This window comes from Urocampus carinirostris, chromosome 6, assembly GCF_059441175.1.
Source record: "Urocampus carinirostris isolate Australia breed hairy pipefish chromosome 6, RoL_Ucar_1.0, whole genome shotgun sequence".
In the NCBI taxonomy this organism is placed as follows: Eukaryota; Metazoa; Chordata; class Actinopteri; order Syngnathiformes; family Syngnathidae; genus Urocampus; species Urocampus carinirostris.
In genome coordinates this window covers 24,344,208-24,349,887 of record NC_142354.1, presented here as the reverse complement: position 1 = coordinate 24,349,887, position 5,680 = coordinate 24,344,208, and the positions used below count along the sequence as shown (strand labels likewise).

General features: G+C 35.9%; 1 long non-coding RNA gene across 1 annotated transcript; it reads right to left on the bottom strand.

Annotated features, from left to right (window-relative positions):
* Positions 1 to 2,279: 2,279 nt before the first annotated feature.
* Positions 2,280 to 5,226, bottom strand: LOC148364319 (uncharacterized). The gene is made up of 3 exons (XR_015850746.1): positions 4,987 to 5,226; positions 2,749 to 2,863; positions 2,280 to 2,422 (listed from the first exon to the last, which is right to left on the bottom strand). It is a non-coding gene; the product is annotated as an uncharacterized LOC148364319 (long non-coding RNA).
* Between the last annotated feature and the right edge of the window lie 454 nt (positions 5,227 to 5,680).

The following is a 5,680-nucleotide window of genomic DNA, read 5'->3' as shown; positions in this document are numbered from 1 at the left end:
CACTATGTAATGTTTGACCACTAGATGTCACCGTATTGTGTTTTGCAACTGAATATGAGTGCTGCATAGCACAAGGTAAAATGCAAACTACGGAGACTCAACGTGAACAAACCGCAACATTTTTCTCAACATTTGTTTGCCCAGCTGTTCTCAATGTTTCTCTTTTTTGGGGAACCCTAAGTTGCAAGATGACGAACAGTCTTGTCAGCTCCCTTTAGGTGAGCCTCATTTCATATAAAATAAATCTTGTCATGTTTTGTATTTTAAAAAAGTGCACATTTTTATGGTAGTTCATGCCTTTCTTTCTCATTATTTAAACTGATATTGTTTTTAATGAATAATTTTTTTTTTGCCTCTAATAGGTGCTAAGTAATACACAATATCCCGTTACAACTATATACAGTATATAAGCAAAAAGGCAGAGGACATTAAAAAAGTTACGTCAAACACTGTGTGATCGCTAGATTCCAATTTCAGCATCCCACTACTTTCATGCTGGTTAGTGCAGACTTTTTCTGTCATCAACAAACAACTTCAAATAATACAGACAAGGAAAACATCAACATAGGTGTGCCCATTTTAAATATTTTAATGAGAAAATAATCATTTATTTGTTGTACGTGTTTGTGTGTTATAAAGGTTTTACACATTGTTTATACAAATTGCACTCATCTAGTTTTCTTTTGAAAATCTTCAATAGTAAGTTAAAAACCAACATTTCTTAAGAGAAATACAACACCTGTTTGTTGCCATATTTACATCAACTATGAGATACCTATTACTTATTGTACAGTCCTACATTATTGGCTCTGTGACATTGTCTTATCCTTCTCATGTTTCTTGGAAGCAGGGACATGCAGATAACCTTACAAGTGTGCTCTTTCTAAGTAGGATCAATAGATCAATGCTGTACTTGCAGGATCAAGTTGTTTGTTTCTGTTTTTTTTTGGTTTTGTGCTTGAGTTACTGATAGTAGCGTACCACTTCAATGGCGTAGACCAGTAGTTGAGAATGGGGCACCAGGACACCCCTGGAGTTTAGTTCAAGTGGCCAAATAGATTTTAAACTACAGTATATCTTAAAAAAGAACATCTATCTAGAGCAGTTTTCTCAACTGGTGGGTCCGGACACAGAAGTGTCGCTGATTTGTTTTCAGTGGCTCGTGGGCCTTTGCCCTGGCAAAATAAGCCTAAGACGAATAAAATAAAGGAAGGGTCAATTACACAATATATGGCGATAATGCCCTGCTCGATCTCTTCTTCCTATCCAGGTGCCGTACAAATTGCGTTTGAGAGGGATGACATCTCATTTAATTAATTCTGTTTGTTTTATTCCCTTTTTCTTCAAATAATAACGGGTCACAGGAAAGTTAGTGATAAGAGGAAGGAAAACCGGAAAACAGTGACAACAACGATCAAATCGAAGAAAGAAATAAGTGTGAAATACAAAAATACTGTACGAGAGTCTACCATTGGAGCACCGCTTGAAGGTACAGAAAATGGTTTGAAAATGTTATATTTCTAGCCTTTCTAGCCTTTTAACCGGCATACTAATCATTGTTATCTATATGATTAAGTAAATATCATGATTTCTGAATATTTATTAAGTATTATTACGTAATATTTATCAGGTAACTAGCTAGCGTGCAGTTGGAGCATGACACTAATTCGGATTCTCTGAGAGGTAGCGCAGTGAGAACGTGACCCACAAGAACATTGCATTTGAAACTCAATTTAGATTTACTGTATACTCAAAAATAATAGCGTGTGTCCGTGTAGTCTAAGACGAATATATGATATACCTTAAAATTGAAAAATACATTTGAACATTTTTGAAATTGGGAAACAATACGGAATTTTTACCTGAACAATTACTACTTGTCATTCAAAGTACGAGCCGAACGGGCATCTAAAATAATGGAGTCATCATCATCCTTTCCAAGGTTTTGGTGCACAATAATATCACCAGTGGAGAGTCACAGAACTACGCCATTCCAAACAGTGGTGCATTTATAAAAGTATATAATGAAAATAGAGGGCATTCATTGATTCATTCATTCATTCATTCATTCATAGTTTGTTGTAACGGTCTGATAAGCTTGACAAATGTTGCAATGCTAAATTTCTGGTTAAGTAAATTAGTGTCAGGGAATTGAATGAGAACCTTACATGGTGACTCAAAAATAGTGTTTATTCTGAAAACATAAAAACAACAATAATAATAATAATAATAATAATAATAATAAAATAATAATTTATTTGTTGTTTTGGGAATAAGATCCCTGGTAGACGTGTTTATTTCTCCAACACAGTAGCTTAGAATGACTCCCAGGTTCCCTGACCAGCCGGTCTTGTTTTCAATTGACGTAAATTCCACAGTGAGTTTGCCAGATGGTACGAAGATTTAGCGAACAAACCTAAGCCTGTAACAAAGAGAAAAGCAACACATTTAATAGCCATATGGAAAAACTTTAAAATTGATATTTGCACTAAAATGCTTGCTTACAATTTTGACAATATTGTCAACTTGGTGTTTTGATTTGGAGATCACAGAAAACCTAACTGTCCAACATGATGTTGAACTGTTCTAAAATCTGCATGTATTTGTAGCCAAAAACACAATTTTCTTGAGTGGTTATAACAACAATAGCATTTTCTTTCAAAAAAATCAAACTGGTCTAAACATATGTTACTCACTTTCTCTAGGGTTAAATAAGTACTGAATTTATTGCAAATATGATAGACTTACTTGAATACTTGAGGGAATACTGGAAGTTGTGTGCGATGAAAAGGCTACGATTTGGTCGCTGGACATTCCGTAGTTAGTTCTTCCTTCTGCTTTGTAGGACTCATTTCTGGTCGCACTATAAGACAGAGTGAGATCTAGTGGTCAAATATTACATGAGGTACCTTTAAGTATTTTTTTACTAAAATAAGAAAAAAAGAATGATTTTTTTTAAAATAAGAAAAACTAAAAAAATGCAAATGTTCAGCCATCTTCCAAATCACACAATTTTGCTCATTACATGGATTATTATTTTACATCTTCAGTTTTGTAAAACAGGAAAAAAGAGCTGCATTTATCTTCTGTTTTATTTATTTATCTAAAAGAACTCTTCCGAGAGGGTGCATTGCTGAAAAAAATATATGAAAACATATAATGTATGTCACCGCGATATTGAGAATGAAAACCACATAGACTGTATGTCTCTTTGTATTTTGGTAAGATCAAAGCCATGCACATGACCTGGTTTGGAGGCACTGAGGAAAAAAGTGTGGTGAGAATCGTAAGAGTATCTCCCACAGTGACCTCGTCTGATTCACGTGCAGAAGATGAGAGCACCCCGAGGGGCCTCAGCATCACAATGAGGCCTTTTGGGTGAGGACAGAAAGGATGAAAGATCTAGTCTGTTGCTCTAAAAAAACAAGCAAAGTAATATAGTGTAACAATCTGTGAAGCCCTTTGAGACTCTTCGTGATTTAGGGCTATACAAATAAAAATGACTTGACTTGACTTGACATACAAGTATATGTGAAAGTTGAGAAATATTTTAAAAAAATATTGGTAAATCTGAACCGAAAATGGGTGAAATCATGTCATGCTAATGCTTGTGGCTAAGTTAAGTCAAGTGACTACATTTACAGGGATCAGAAGTCAAATTTTTGGGGCAGTGCAAATAACCCTGTATGCATGGCGTTTGCAAGTATTACAAATGTGAAACCATGGTTGGGTAGGGTTAGTTTAACTTGATTACTTTCAATTACTTTTTGATTACTCCGATACCAAATATGCTAATAAAAGACAAAAGAAACTAAATATGAATAAAATGATGACGCACAGCACGTGGTAAGCTTTCTCTCCTGGCTTTGATCTCTTTGATCTCCGGCAAAACTAACATAAAATGCGACAGAAACAACATGCAAATAAATCAAAACAGCTTTCCAACATCATTTTTGCCGTTCCATGTATTCCGTTACTCCCCAAGCCTCCACAAAATTTATTAATTTTATTCATATTTAGTTTCTTTTGTCTTTTATTAGCATATTTGGTATTGGAGTAATCCAAAAGTAATTGAAAGTAATCAAGTTCAAGTAACCCTACCAAACCCTGTGTGAAACAACGGTATGACACAAATAGGGACATTTCTGCATTTAACTTTTGACATTATATTAAGGATGATTTAATTCACTTACCAAAATCGACAAAGTACCATGCTTGTTTCCTTCGCTCTCCAAAAGTAAGCTTCATTGCAGTATCTTGTATAAAAGATTTGCTCGTACATGGCTAGCCAAAAGCATAGAATTACACTATATATGGATGGATACAACGGGGACATCCTCTACATGTAGATGAGTATGCCTGTGGCCTTTTTTGCCATGAGGCAGAAAAGAAAAATGAAAACGTGGAGCAATCGTGAACCAATTAACCAATACACATGAGGCTTTTTTAGCAACTAAGTTGGAGTTTTCATGCATCATTTGTCTCTGTATTCCATAGTGGTTTGAGGCATAAAAATATCCCGGATCAGGGAAACTGTATGTCTGCAAGGGCAATTGGATGACTACAATAGATATACATGCATGTGCGCTCATAAAATGGAAGGAATTACCCAACCACTGCAATCAAAATACCCGCAGTTGGACAAAGGTCTGAATCTGATTTCTGTGCATGTTTACATAATTGGAATGAATCAGAAAATTGCTTGCATGTAAAGTACTCAGTGATCTTGTTGAGGCAAGGATATCAAATCAAATCAAATGTATTTGAAAAGCACTTTTCAGGCAATAGCCACTCAAAGTGCTGTATGAACAACATTCCGTGTACAATAAGACAATAAAATTCTCTACTTTATCCCCACCCAGCAACTCCAAAAACCTAATAGTATGAGACAAACAATGGTTAAAATACAATCAAAACAAAATAAATGGTAATATAGATACAATACGATTATGACAAGGCACAGACTAACTATGTGAGGAAAGGTACCTGAGGGAGGCTTATCCACACTGATATGTATGGCAGCAGATGACCTCAACATTTTTCAGCCATTGAACCACACCCTACCAATGGGCCAAAGGAACAGCTAATAAACTGCTGCCAAAAAACCTCAGAGACTCTGAGGTCTAATATAATAAAAGCAAATCAGACAGATAGGATGACACAATATTTTTAAAACATTCAAAAACTTGTATAATTCAGGCACTGGGGATTCCATTGCACCTACTGAGCTAGCCTGTGCACACCTGATTCTTGCACGACAAAGTGTGTGTTCTAACCGACTGTCACCGGTGAGTGTCAATAAGCTGGAGTACTTTTATTAGGTGCCCCGCACAGGTACAGAGGGATCACGCCAATCTCCTTGCCGGGCAGCGTTAATTCCACGGCTATATTAAGAGCTAACGATGTATCGGTCAATGACATTCTTAGTCTAGTAAAGAAGGTCGAGTACTTTGAGTTCTGCTTTTAGATCACGTTACGCTGCCGTCTATCAGCAGCGAGAGTGAGGCGAGACATGACGCGTGGCCACACAAGCTCTGATTACAAACCCTGAAGTTATTGAACTAAGATACTGTAATTGCTCAAGACAACATGACTAAGGATTAAACCTTAATGTTTTTGTTTGGTCCATCGGGGAAAAAAATAGCTAAAAGTTAAAAAAAAATCTTGAAATTGCCCTTTC